A 15903-nucleotide genomic window follows, 5' to 3' on the forward strand; every position below is an offset into this window, starting at 1 on the left:
CTCTCTTGCTTAGGTATCCTTTATCACCAAAGATTTCCGATCAAATCATCCAATTCGAAAAAATTGTGTAATCGACCTATAACTTGGTTAGAAAATTCGCGAAGACACACCGGCCATCAAAAGATAACACTAAGCGGTTAGGTATTCTTTATCCCACTAGTGCATACAAGAGATGTGCGAGTGTTCTTCAAAAGGATTGCATAGATTTGAGGTTTATAAAAAAAGAGTCTTTATATGTTTTATAATTCTAGTTTAAAAAACATACTATATCATGTTTATTACATGCATATAATAAACTATGGTATCAATTTTCAAAAGAAAATCACTTTTAAAGGTTCTATATAAAAAAAACTAGATATTTATACAATTTGACGCAATTCAATTTTAATAACCGGTATTAAGTTTGAGTACATTTGAACCTTTTTATATCTTTAATAAAACTTCATTTTATTACTTATATATTTGGAGTTTGTATAAGTTATAAAAATCACCATTTTAAAATTTATAATGAAGTATTTCAAAATGGGAAAACTGCAATAAAGTCGTTACATGTTGACCTCATAATCGATTTAATCCTTATATCTTTTTTTTATTCAATTAAGTCCAAAAAACGGTAATTCTATTCAATTTAGCCCTTTTACCCGGTCAACAGGTCATCCAACTTTCAAAAATTACATTTTTGGCCCATATTTCAAAATTTATTACAAATTTGGTCAAAAACTTACACTTTTGGCCCATACTTTAAACTTTATAACAAATTTGGTCCAAAATTTACCATTTTGGCCCGCATTTTAGAATTTTGTTATAATTTCATCCTAACTTTAGTTTTTTTACAACTTTTTTTCTCAAAATTTTGTTTCGAACATGTTTTTTATTTATAAATCATATTTATAGAATATATATATATATATATTCACATAAAAAATCTTATATTTTCTATATAAAAACCTTTTTTTAAAAAAACTTTTTAGTATATGAAATATGTATTTATAAAAATAGGTATATATTAAGTACAAAAATATATACAAATCCGTTTTTATAAAAATTAAATGTATACAAACACCTATTTTATTATAAATACATTTGTATACAAACATGTATTTATAAATATATGTAAACGAACACCTATTTTCATAGTAAACGTGTATATATATATATATATATATATATATATATATATATATATATATATATATATATATATATATATGCACATAAAAAAGCGTGTATCTATATTTTTTTATAAAATCGTGTTTGTATACATTTCTTTTATAAAAACGTGTTTGAATAGAAATGCATTTATTATATTATATGTGTTCATAATATATATATATATATATATATATATATATATATATATATATATATATATATATATATATATATATATATATATATATATGTGTGTGTGTGTGTGTGTGTGTGTTTTTACAAAAGAAATGTATACAAACACTTATTTGGGTGCATATAAATATGTTTTTATAAAAGAAATGTATACGTTTGCTATGAAATAGGTGTTTGTATACATTTTTTTATAAATATATGTTTGCATACAAATGTATTTATAATAAAATAGGTGCTTGTATATATATATATATATATATATATATATATATATATATATATATATATATATATATATATATATATATATATATATATATATATATATATATTGTAAAATACATGTATGTATACATTTTTTTATCAAAATGGATTTGTATATATTTGGGTAAATTACACTAATCGTCCCTCGTACACATGCCAGAAAACACGTTTAATCACTATTTTCAAAAATTAACTCGGACCGTCTCTATGTTTCTTTTTTCTTGCATGCTTGGTCCTTATTGACATGAAATGACTATTTTTCCCTTAGTAATTTCTTTTTCATTTTATTTTATTTTATTTATTAGTTTTAAATTTAAAACTAAAAAAATAAATCAAATATCCCCTCTCTCCTTCCATTTCCCCATCTCTGCAACAAGGTTCTCCATAAATAACCCACCACCACCTATCACCGCCTACATCTCCGACACCACCACCTGCCACCGTCATCTCCTCCGGCACCACCACCTATCACTGTCATCTCCTCCGGTACAACCATCTATCACCTCCAATACCTCCTCCAACTAAAACATAATCTGAAAACTTTACACCTGTCGAAAATCGATATGAACACAGGTGAAGAAGGAGATCGGTCTTAGCATCGTCGATCTCGAAACTCTAGCCAATGAAGATCGATGGTAGCGCACAAGTGAATGAGATCCATGGATTTCTGCATCGGTTTGAAATCCTAAGAGGAGGCGGTGATGGTGTTACTGAAAGCTAGATATGGCACCACCTTTCATCTGTACTTCCGGCGACACCTAAAGCACCACCTTTCATCTCCACTCCAGCTAAACCCTTCTTCTCCGCACCACTGTCACTGTGTTCTCCCTCACCCTCACCGACAGAAAAGGAAGAACAAATCTGCTATTTTTCGCCTTCATCTTCGATTGTAAACCCTAGTTCCACCTCCACCTCAGTTCCAAACCCTAGATCTGATGTACGTTCCACCGGAGTATTACCTGAGGTTTTTTTGTCGAATTTGTTAGGGAGGAACAAATTTACAAAGGGGTTTTGAGGGACAGATCAGTTGTGGAAGTGTGCGAGCGTGAAGAGTTGCAACGCTGAGGAAGGTAAGTTTTCGGTGGTGTTGTAGTCTCCCTGTGGTGGATCAGGCGATGGTGGTGTTGATTTTCATTGATGGTGGTGATTAAGTGTTCTTTAAACAATATACAAAGAGAAAGGGTTCACCGAAGATGGTGATGGATGCAAAGAGGGTTCATCGGGGAGATTATCCACCGGCGGTGGCTTAAGGATGAATGGCTGTAGGATTTTTTAAAAACTTTAGAGAAGAAAGACAGTAACGGGAAGGTGGGTTAGGTGGGGAGGTGGGGTTGGATATGAAGTGGGACCATATTTTTTTTCTTTTTATTTTTTAATTAATAATAATAACAATAACATAAAATTAATTAGAAAAGAAATATATAAAGGGCATTATGGTAATTTCAAATATGACACAGACTAAAACCACAATAAAATAGCATATTAGGGACGAAGCATGCACATTTAAAACAAACAAGGGACGGTCCGAGTTAATTTTTGAAATTAGGGACTAAACGCTTTTTTCGGCACTTGGGCGAGGGGCGATTGGTGTAATTTACCATATATATTTATGTACTGAATAAATACCTATTTTTATAAATAGGTATTTCGTATACAAAAATGTTTTTTTTTTAATTATATAGAAAATATAAGATTTTTTATGTGAAAATATGTTTTTTTCTTTTTTTTGTATAAATATGATTTTATAAAGAAAAAACATATTTGAAACAAAATTTTGAGAAAAAAAAAGTTGTAAAAAAAACTAAATTTAGGATAAATTCATAACAAAATTCTAAAATTTGGGCAAAAATGGTAAATTATGGACCAAAATTGTAATAAAATTTAAAATCTGGGCCAAAAGTGTAAATATTGGACCAAATATGTAAAAAAATTGAAATCTAGGTCAAAAATGTAATTTTTGAAAGTTTGATGACCTATTGACCTGGTAAAATGGTTAAATTGAATACGATTACCGGTTTTTGTGACTTAATTGAATAAAAAAAGATATAAGGACTAAATCGATTATGAGGTCAATATGTAAGCACTTTATTGCAGTTTTTCCTTTCAAAATGTACCGTTATTAACGATTATATAAAACTGTATTTTATTTTTAAAATAATAACTTGTTACATCTTATGTCCAATTTTGAAAACCAAACTCCATGTGTTATGTATTTTGTCCAAAATTATTTCAGCATGTGAAAAAACTAATTTATCAACCACACGAAATAATTGCATAAAATAAACAACACAAACATGCATAAAAAGATATATGCATAAACATTACCAACTAATGATATTTTTGTGATCCAACACAAAAGATGCGAAGTCCATTCCTAAAGGGACATTTAAGGGGACCAAAAATATTTTTGTAATGTTGTTGTAGAAGCTCTCACTTAAGTAAAACCCAACATAAAAATATATCTGCATAAACGGAAGACTTATGTTTTTCGAAATAACATAAACATTTTATACCCACCATGGATCTTCTTGCAAGTTATAGAAAGATTTAAACACCAACCGAAGAAAGGATGAAGAAACAACAACCTTTGTTGTTCTTTGGGTCCTCTTGGGAGGCTTGGAAGTTGATGAAGAATGTGGAACCTTTGAGACACCAACATGAAGCTAACTTGATATAGATGCTAGTCCATAAACTCTTACACTCTTAATCTTGAAGTTTATAACCAAAGTATGAATTTCAAGAGAGTATAAATGCAAGTAATCTTCAAGTGTTCTTAATTACAAGAGAGAATGAGTGAGAACTTAGGAATTTCGAAATTTGCATGTAAAAAGGGACACATGACATGAAAGCCTCTAAGCTAGTTAAAGTGAAGACTTAATCTAAAGGTCCTGAACCATTGATCCCTTTAGACAAGCTTGTCCCCCCATTCTCTCTCCCATACCTATTACTTTTGAATAAATTAACTTGAAAGCCACACTCTTGTCGTTTGACTCTTATTTTATAAAAATAATAAAAGGAAGAAGACAAAAGCTTTATATTTTATAAACCATTTAACATTTTGGTAAAAGACAAAAGAATTTATCTAGTCCAAAATGTTCTGCATGACTTATTAATTCATACTATATGAATTATATATAATGTTGCTTTCTAATGAAAATTATTATTTGCTAGAAATAAATAATTTTCAATTTAATTATAAGAGTTTATTGAATATTTATTAAAATCGGTTTTTAATAAATAATCAATTATATCAAGTTGTTGTTAGTGTGACCCATTAGCATCATATGACAATTCAGATCATGCATGAAAAACTCCACCAAAACCTACTACCTTTTTCTAAAGAACGGTCAAACTCCTACAACTTGAGATCCAACTATCAAGATAACTTCACTTGTCAAGCCAACTACAACCAACAGAAAAGACTAAACTGGTAAATATTATGATGTATGTTCTTTGTTCAAAAGTTCCTTCTCAAAGTCAAAGCTTTCATAGATAAAGAAGCATAAGAGAAAGATAAAGCAAGTATGGGTTACAAAGAGTACATTTCTTGAAATTGAAACAAAGTCAACCAACAAAGTTAGAAAGGTGTAATGGAGTCATAAGTTTAAGAAAGATTATTGAAATAAGTGGAAAGTTCATAAACCTAAAGAGTATGGTTGTTTATTTATACAAAAGTATTCAGAATATTTGAGACTTTACCAAGTTAAATCTCCTATACTAAAACTTAAATGCATTTCTAAAATCTCTTGTTAACTAATAAGAGATATGAGAGACATTCTTGAAAGTTGGAATGTTACTTAATGCTCTTTCTCTCTATGTGTGAAAACAAATATGTTAAATAACTAGTCTACAAATGAATGTATCAAATACTTATAAACATTTGGGAATATTTATTCAGTCTAAGATTTGTTCACAGTCAAGAACTATATTTTTTGCAAAGAAATACGTGATAAATATTATAAGAAAATAACAGTCTAAAAACCCACATAAGTAATACCATGGAATGTTATCATGTAGTTAGTAAATCTGATTTATAACTATTTTTAAATGAAGAAAGTCTCTAAAGGCAATATACACATGGGTTTAATTTCTTATTCATAAGGTTTACATGGCATTTATCTAAAGACACCACTAAACAATCTTTTTGTAGGAATGAGTATAACGAAAAGAAGTCAATATGATTAAATGTTTTAAAGAAGCCTTTGTTGCCACTTTTTCTTGTGTCATGTGGACACTCAGAAATAAATGCAAAAAATCATAGGGCTCATCGGAGAGTTTATAAAAGTAATTGAAGCACAAATAGGGGTATTATGGTTTATATTTTCAAAGAAGAAGAAAGTTATTGGTAATAGGCACTCGGGTCATTGTTTTTTTGGCTACTATTATTTAATCTCTTCTACGGGTATGGGTTAATTATGATTTTCAAAAGAAATGTCACTTTTATTTTTTTACATTGTCAACCGGTCACCTACCATCAAAAGCAAACTTGAAAACTATATGGCTGCAAAATTTAGTAAATGACAAGAGTATGGGATGACATCTATTTTTCTAAAGCTATCAGGGATGGTAAATTCACTTTGAAGGAAACGATAACAAGGAAGAGAGAAAACTAAAGATATAGGAGGCAAGGTGTTTGCTTTGTAACATCCTCTTTCTAGGTATTAATTTCTGAGTTGTATCTATTTATTTTTATTTATTTGGCATGGACATGGCGTGGCATTGGGAGTGCCATGAAGTGGCACTCGATTAACGAGAAACACACATTCGTGATTGGCCACGGTATGGCATTATTTTTTCCATGGTGTTTTGAATGCTTGAACTCCATTCTTGTGAAGGTTGAAGAAAAAAGGAGCTCTTGGTGTTGCTTGTGACTGTGTTTTCAGCTTAGATCCATCATCTTCTTCTCATTTCTGACTAAATAGAGGTATAAAGTCTCTACCTTGCTTATTATTTCTCTAGATCTAATTTTTGGTTATTTTATGAGCTTTTGGTCCCAAATCCTCTTGTTCTTGGAGTTTGAGCACACTCCAGAACCCTATAGTGCATTTGTTAGCTTCTGGACTTTGGGGTTGGTTGGAAAGTTGTCTTGCATGGCTTATTGAATGATTTCATGCCTTGGTGTTGTCATTAAGAACTTATAAATTGAGATATTATCTTAATAGGATGGGTTTGGCATTAGGAGTGCCACGGTGTGGCACTCGATTGACAAGAAATGCACATCCACGATTGGCCACAACGTAGCGTTATGTTCTTCATGGCATGGTAACCTTTCGGCCTAAAACCCTAATCTCGGGGTTGGTTCCCTATTTAAGGACACTAACTCCTAGGGATACCTCATTTGGTAGCCTCCATTCTTTGAAAATGAACCCCCATCCAAACCCTAGCCTCTATTTGTGTTTTGAATTCTTAAACTCCATTCTTGTGAAGGTTGAAGGAATAAGGAGCTCTTAGTGTTGCTTGTGAGTGTGGTTTCAGCTTAGATTCGTCATCTTCATCTCATTTCTGACTCATTGGAGGTATAAAGTGTCTACCTTGCTCATTATTTCTCTAGATCTAGTTTTAGGTCATTTTATGAGCTTTTGGTCCCAAATCTTCTTGTTCTTGGAGTCTGAGTGAACTCCGGAACCCTTGATTGCATTTGTTAGCTTCTAGACCTTGGGTTGGTTGGAAAGTTGGCTTGCATGGCTTATTGAGTGAACCCATGCCTTGGTGTTGTCATTAAGAAATTAGAAATTGAGATCTTGTCTACATTGGATGTCTTAATGGATAAAGATGGAAACTTTATCCATCATGAGCTTGACGGGATCTAGATCTGAACTTTAGAGCTGCTGGGATTGAGGAATAACAACTTAATCCATTAAGATGTTAGTGACCGGTGCCCACGGTCTGGCTACCAATTGCCAAGGCATGAAGACTGGTGTTTCGGCGACTCTTTTGTTTGGGCATTGCCATGTCGTGGCCAGTGGTGGCCACGACGTGGGAATTGATTGACTGTTGACTGTTTGTCTGTGAGTGCCCACGACGTGGCCTATGAGTGGATACGACGTGGAGACCTGTCAAAGTTGACTTTGACTGTTGACTTTTTTAACATGGTTGACTTTTAGTCAATATGGGGGATATAGAGAGTAGACTGAGAGGGAACCTCTATATTGCTAAAAAGGTGTTTCATACTACTAGGTGCCATTTGTGAATGTATTTATATGATTATTGTTGGTATCATTCGATTTTGTATGCATGGAGCTTATCTGGGCTATGAGTCACAATGGACTCGGGGTTTTTGCGGACCCGTTAGAGCCGATCTGGGCACAGACTCATTATGGAGTCGGGGTTGATCCCAGGGTTGCTATAGACCCAACTCAGTTATGTATTGTTATATATGTTGTGTGTGGTATTTTGGGTAAACTCACTAAGATCCGTGCATACAATTGTTCATAAATTGTGTTTCAGGTACTTCTAATGATTGTGGGAAGGTGAAGGCTTTATTGTACACATCCACCCGTGGTTCTGTGCTTTCGCATGTTGTGATACTTTGATATTTTTGGGATGATTGTATTTTAATACTTTTGTTCTTTAACTTGGTTTTTGGAAAAACAATGATTTTTCCTTCTTTAAAAATGAAACGTTTGTTTTGAAAATGGGACGTTACAAGTTGGTATTAGAGTCATTGTTTGAAGGATTTGGATGAACACTCGTGGGTTTCCAAACTTAAACTACGATCTGAGAAATTTATTCAAAAAAACTATTTAAATAGTAAAGAATTTCAAAGGAGAAGAAAGGAGGAAGAGATGTGTACAATCAGCTGGAGCTTGAAAGTGATCTCCCAAAATACCCATACTTGTGTTTTGCTGTATTTGAGTTATTGCATGAACTGATAAAAATTCATGCTAGAGATAGCATAAGGGTCCCTCAGGAAGGGCATGATAGAGTTACCTGAATTGTGATGCTTTTTGCCTTGGAGATTACTTGTGTTGTTTTGTTAGAATGGAAACTAAGATGGTTAATTACTTTACGTACGCTTTAGGGTGGTACATAGTTAGGGTTTTATAGCCGTAAAATGTTTGGTCTAGCCTTACTTCATGTTCCTTGTTTGGTTGTGGATTTGAGGTAGAATCATTTATTCAACCGTCTATCGACTCCTGGATTGTGTACAATTGGCATACGTGAACCAATTGGTGAGTTTAGCAGAGATTCATGTGAAGTGGAATGGTGGTCGAGAAGGAACCTAGAATGAGTATCTAGGTACTTATTTGTGATCCTTAGGTGTGCGTGTGTGGATACACCTATCTTACAGTGAGTTAGTGACTTAGGGCTTTGGGAGGACAACCTGAATCAACTACATATACGAGTGGAAGGTAGTACGACCCGTACTATTGAAAGCACAAGTTTCGTAAGGGATTTAGGAAGAAGCCTGGGGTACTAAGGAACTTGTGGAAGTGTATTACATTTGTGTACAATTTAGTCTGGTTTTGACCTTTCCTTGTGTGTTTCAGTGTGGTGATGACTAACTGAGGTTTAGGTTCGAGCGACCTGGAGAGGCCGGGTAATAGTGATGATGAGATCCGTAGGATCGTTGCCGCTGTGGTGGTTGCAGAAATCAGGGATACTATTCTAGAGATGTTTGGGTCTATCAAGACCGCTATGATTGAGTTGTTTGATGAGTGTTATGCTACTCTCACTGAGGCTGCTGTTGCCGCAGCCACTGCAGCTGTTGCTTCTGCTAGACCGTATGGGGGTGATTCGATGTTGCACCGAGAATTCAACAACATGAAGCCTCCTGAGTTCGATGGGGTCAAGGACCCGATTGCTGCTATGAGATGGGTCTCAGATGTTGAGGGATGATTCTACACCTGTTCATGTCCAGAGAACCTGAAGGTTCTTTTCACGTTGAACCTTCTTCGCCTAGGAGCGAAGGACTGGTGGAAGTTTGTGACAGCAGATTATTCTCTAGCGGAGCAGTCCGTTGTGACTTACGATCAATTTACTGAGATGCTATGTGCTGAGTTTGTGCCATTCGAGGAGACGGAGCGGCTGGCCCAAGAGTTCTTGTTGCTCCAGCAGATAATAAAGACGGTGACAAAGATCACCAGTATGTTTCACGAGAGGGCCTTGTTCTGCCTTGAGTACACATCCTCTGAGTAGGTGCGGATGACTTAATTCTTGAGAATATTGAAGAAGGATATTTGAGAGTTCGTGTCGAACACCCAGTGTTCGACATTGGCTGGGCTGCAGACCAATGCCAAGTGGAGAGAGCTTGAGTTGGAAACACAGGTGAGAGAGGTTGAGGTAGAGAAACAATGGAGAGACAGGAGGACAGTACAGTCGCACCCGGATACTAATCATTTCAAGCCCACTAATTTGATACCAAGAGGTCAGAGGGGATTCACTGGCACCAAGTGCAGAAAGGTTCATGAGGGTCCCTGTCAGGTAGGGACGGTATGCTACAAGTGTGGCAATCAGGGACGATTTGTGATGGATTGTCTGTTGGGTCTTCGAGTCTGCTACAAATGCAAACATATGGGCCATGTGAAGGTCAATTTTCCACTACTTATATCAAGTTCGGTTTAGACTCCTGCTTCTGCGAACCTGCACACTACCGATGGTCGTCATTGGAAGGCTGAGGCTCTGAAGGTCAAAGGGAGAGCTTTTCAGTTGACAGTAGAGGAGGCCAGGGGGGTGTCAGATGTCATTTCTAGTATGTGTTCCTTTATATTTATGTTGTCTTACTATATGCATGATTATTATTGTGATATTGTTAGGTACATTTCTTGCAAATTCTGTACCTACTTTAGTGCTATTCGAATCTGGTGCGAGTCGGTCGTTTGTGTCGACATCTTTCAGTAGGGGCTTTTGTGTTCCTCATGAGCCTTTGGATCGACCTTTATGAGTATCTATTCCGAATAAGCACATAATTTCAGCCTCTGATGTTTACCGGGGTTGTGTACTGCAGATTTTCGGTTTCGAGTTCCTGATCGATCTTATTCCTATCACGATGGGGGGTGTCTTTTTTCTTGTGAGTATGGATTGGTTGAGTCCGCATGGAGGTCTGATTGATTGTGTGTGACAGTTGGTGATGGTTCGAGACTCAAGTGTGGGAGCATTGACCATCTAAGGCGAGGGTAATAGAGCAGGTTCAGCTTTTTGTTATGCCGTCAGGGTGAGACAATGCCTTCAGTATGGGTGTTTGGCTTATCTTGCATATGTGGTCGACACGCGGGTCGATGGTAAGAGGTCAGCCACCGATGTTCCAGTTGTGAGTGAATTTCCCTATGTTTTTCTAGATGATCTACCTGGTGTGCCTCCCGAGAGGCAGGTTGAGATCAGGATCGATCTGATTCGTGGGGTGCCCCGATTGTGAAGGTGCCTTATCGCCTTGTGTTGGCCAAGATGTAGGAATTATCCTCTCAGCTCCAGGAGCTGTTGGGGAAAGAGTTTATACGGCCGAGTAGCTCGCCGTAGGGAGCACCAATCCTTTTTGTCAAGAAGAAGGATGGTTTACATGAGATTTGCATTGATCACCGGGAGTTAAACAAGCTGACGGTGAAGAACCGTTACCCGTTGCCGAGGATTGATGATCTTCTTGATCAGTTGTAGGGAGCATCTTGGTTTTCCAATATCGATTTATGGTCAGGTTACCATCAGGTGAGGGTTAGAGAGGAGGATATACAGAAGACGACCTTCCGAGCTCGATACGGACATTACAAGTTCATGGCGATGCCTTTTAAGCTCACCAATACACCTACAATGTTCATGGATATCATGAACCGTGTGTGTAGGCCTATGTTGGATCGATCTGTGATTGTTTTCATCGATGATATCCTGGTCTATTCCAAGACCAAGGAGCAACATGAGAAGCATCTGCGTGCGCATCTTGGAGTTCTTCGGGCGGAGAGGTTGTATACCAAGTTCTCCAAGTGTGAGTTCTGGTTGCACGAGGTCCAGTTTCTGTGGCACCTTGTTAACCAGGATGGTATATTGGGCGAACCAGCCAAGATTGAGGCGCTGATGCGGTGGGAAGTTCTGAAGTCTCTACCTGAGATTCAGAGTTTCCTCGGGCCGGCAGGTTATTATCGAAGGTTCATCAAGGATTTCTCCAAGATTGTGGTTCCTATCACTAAACTGACGAGGAAGGATCACACCTTCTATTGGGGGCCTGAACAGTAGGCAACGTTTGAGACTCTTTGGCAGAAGATATGTGAGGTGTCGGTGCCTACCCTCCCCGAAGGAGTTGAGGATTTCGTTATATACTGTGACACATCAATTATGGGTTTGGGTGAAGTACTGACGCAGTGGTGGCATGTGATCGCTTAGGCATCGAGGCAACTGAAGCCTTATGAGGAGAATTATCCGACTCATGATCTGGAGCTAGGGGCGGTGGTTTTTGCTCTCAATATTTGGCTCCACTACCTATATGGGGTCCGCTGTAGTATTTACATGGACCATAAGAGTATGAGATATCTAATGGATCGGCCCAACCTGAATATGAGTCAGCGGAGGTGGCTTGACATAGTAAAGGACTACGACTGTGAGATTTTGTACCATCTGGTTAAGTCCAACGTGGTGGCCGATATGCTAAGTCGCAGAGCGGTTAGTACTCCGATTCATGATGTATGTTTATGGATGACTGTTCTGACTCTAGTTTTGGAGATGATTAGGGTTGCATAGTCGTAGGCCATCAAGGAAGAGAATCAGAAGATTGAGCGGGTGGTCAGTCAGATATCATCTTTTGATTATGATAGTCGAGGATTGTTAACGCTGCATGGCAGGATTTGGGTGCCTTATTCGGGTGGGACCTGGTAGATTTCAATGGAAGAGGCAAACAAATTGAGATTTTCTATTCACCCGAGCGTGATGAAGATGTATCACGATATAAGACATAGTTACTAATGGCCATGTACAAAGAGAGATACAGATTGGTTCGTGGGGCGGTGCTTGACCTTCCGGAAGGTCATGGCCGAGCATCAACGCCCTCATGAAAAATTGCAGCCTTTGGAGGTCCCATTGTGCAAATGGGAGCAGAATCACCATGGATTTCATCAAAAAGTTACCAAAGACTGCAAAGGATTTTAATGCCATATGGTTGAATGTGGATCATGTGACGAATAGTGCTCACTTTCTGGCCGTTCATAAGAGCTCTTCTGCTGAGAAGTTGGCAGATATCTATGTTCGAGAGGTGGTTGCTCGACACGGTGTACTCAAAGCTATCGTTTCATACCGGGGTGTTCGTTTCACTTCCATATTTTGGAAGAGGTTCCGTGAAGATTTGGGTATCCAATTGCATTTCAGTACTGCTTATCACCCACAAACAGACAGGAAAAGCGAGTGGACCATTCAGACGCTCGAGTATATGTTGCGGGCTTACATCATATATTTCGATGGGATCTGGGACTCCTACCTTCCCTTGGCTGAGTTTTCATCCAACAACAGCCATCATTCCAACATTGGTATGCCTCTCTTCGAGCCTCTCCATGGGAGGAAGTGTCATACCCCTATATGTTGGAGAGAGTTTGGGCAGAGAGTCATGGGGAGCATGAAGATAGTACTCAACACAACAAAGCTTATACATTAGTTCAGACAGAGGTTTTTGAGGGCCCAGAGTCGTGAAAAGAGTTATGCGGACTGGTGTCGTTCCAATTTGGAGTTTCAAATGAAGGATATGGTACTCCTGAAGGTGTCACTTTAGAAGGGCATTATCCGATTCAGGAAGCAAGGGAAAGTTGGGCCCCAGGCTTATCAATTCTTTCAGAGTTGTCGCCAGGGTAGGCAAGGTGGCATACTGGTTGGACTTGCCACAGGAGCTAGTCAGATTCATAACACCTTTCATGTTTCCCAGTTGCGGAAGTGCGTGACCGACGATATAGTGATAGTACTTTTGGATGATATTTAGGTCGATGACTGTATGAATTATATCGAGCGACCGATATTGATTCTTGACAGCAAGAAGAACACCCTGCTTAACAATGTGGTGGACTTAATAAAGGTGCAGTGGAAGCATCATAAGGGTTCTGAGTTGACTTGAGAACCCAAGGAGGAAATGTATACCCACTACCCCGATTTTGTTTACTGCAGAGGATTTCGAGGGAGAAATCTAATTCAAGTGGGGAAGAATTGTAACAACCTATTTCCAGGTATTCATTTATGAGTTTTAGCTATTTATTTTTGTTTATATTTCTTGGCCACGACATGTCACTCGATTGACGAGAAACACACATCCGTGATTGGCCATGACGTGGCGTAATGTTTGGCATGGCGTGGTGGCTGTTTGGGCTTAAAACTCTAATCTTGGGGTTGGTGTCCTATTTAAGGATACTAACTCCTAGGTTTGCCTCATTTGGCAGCCTCTACCCTCTGAAAACGAACCCCATCCAAACCTCAGACTCTATTTGTGTTTTGAGTGCTTGAACTCCAATCTTATGAAGGTTGAAGGAAGAAGGAGCTCTTGATGTTGCTTGTGAGTGTGGTTTCATCTTAGATCTGTCATCTTCATCTCATTTCTGACTCATTGGAGGTATAAAGTCTCTACCTTGCTCATTATTTCTCTAGATCTAGTTTTAGGTCATTTTATGAGCTGTTGGTCCCAAATCTTCTTGTTCTTGGATTTTGAGTGCACTCCAGAACCCTTGAGTGCATTTGTTAGCTTCTATACCTTGGGTTGGTTGGAAATTTGGCTTGCATGGCCTATTGAGTGAACCCATGCATTGGTGTTGTCATTAAGAATGTGGAAATTGAGATATTATCTTAATAGGATGTCTTAATGGATAAAGTTGGAAACTTTATCCATCAAGACCTTGAAGGGATCCAGATCTGAACTTTAGATCTATTGGGATTGAGGAATAACAGCTTAATTTGCTAAGTTGTTGGTGCCTAGTGCCCACGACGTGGCGACTGGTATTTATGAGTCTATTTCGTTTGGATGTTGCCACGGCATGGCCAATGGTGGCCACGACATGGCCAATGGTGGCCACGCTGTGGGCATCGACTGATTGCTGACTGTTTGTATTGGAGTGCCCACGACATGGCTAATGAGTGGCCACAACGTGGAGATTTGTCAAAGTTGACTTTAACTGTTGACTTTTACCGTTGAATTTTTTGACCATGGTTGACTTTTAGTGAATATGGGGGATATAGAGTGTAGACTGAGTTGGTACTTCCTTATTGATGAATAGGTGTTTTGTGGTACTGGTCTTCATCGTGTGAGAGTTGTTGTGTTTTAGCTACTATATACGAGGTGAGTCTTCTCACTATACAATGGGACACTAGGTGGCATTTATGCATGTGTTTATATGACTATTGTTGGTATGATTGTACGTTGTATGCATGGAGCTGATATGGGCTTGGTGTCACTACGAACTTGGGGCTGTTACGGACTCGATGGAGCCGATCTGGGCTCGGAGTTATTATGGACTCGGGGTTGATACAGACCTAGGGTTGCTACGGACCCGATTCAGCTATGTGTTCTTATATATGTTGCATGTGGTATTTTGGGGAGACTCACTAAACTTCATGCTTACATTTGTTGATATATTGTGCCACAAGTACTTCAGATGATCACGGGAAGGTGAATGCTTGATTGTACACATCCACCTGCAGTTCTGTGGTTTCACATGTTGTGATACTCTGATGTTTCTAAGATTATTGTATTTTGATACTTATGTTATTTGACTTGGTTTTTTGAAAAACAATGATTTATCCTTACATAAAAATGAAATTTCTTTTTTGAAAATGAGACATTATCTGCTTCTTCAAACAATGTATTCATTTATTTATAATAGAAAAAAACAAACAAAATAACAAGATCTTACCTTTCTGAAGTTATTGTTGTTGTTAAAAGGGGAGAAAATGGTTATCAGTTATGTTATGTTTTTGTTGCTCATCCAATTGAAACATGCACACGTTAAATAACAATTTGGTCATCTGACGTGGAGCAAACCTCATAAATCTTATACAAATGAAAGGGAGAAACTGCACAAAAATCTAATGATGTTCATCTGCTAAGGGGAGAAAATATGTTATTTGTTTCATCATCAGTTTTAGAAGCCTAGTGAGTTATCTTGTGAGTTGATTTTTATAATCATGTAAATGTTTTAGTTTTGTCATCAAATATGGGAGATTTTTAGGGTCAAGCCTGATGATTGATGATGCCAAACTTCTACAATGTGTCATACCTATACTTTTTGCTGAGTTGTCAAATAGCTTGGTCCTGTTTGGTGTCATGAGCTATTTATTTTACAGTGTAAGATACTAGAGATGACAGAGTTTGAATATTATATATGAAGTTGTTGAACAATAATCAAGACT

The sequence above is a fragment of the Lactuca virosa genome, chromosome 9, assembly GCF_052849685.1.
Source record: "Lactuca virosa cultivar CGN04683 chromosome 9, Lactuca_virosa_CGN04683_v6, whole genome shotgun sequence".
Taxonomy (NCBI): domain Eukaryota; kingdom Viridiplantae; phylum Streptophyta; class Magnoliopsida; order Asterales; family Asteraceae; genus Lactuca; species Lactuca virosa.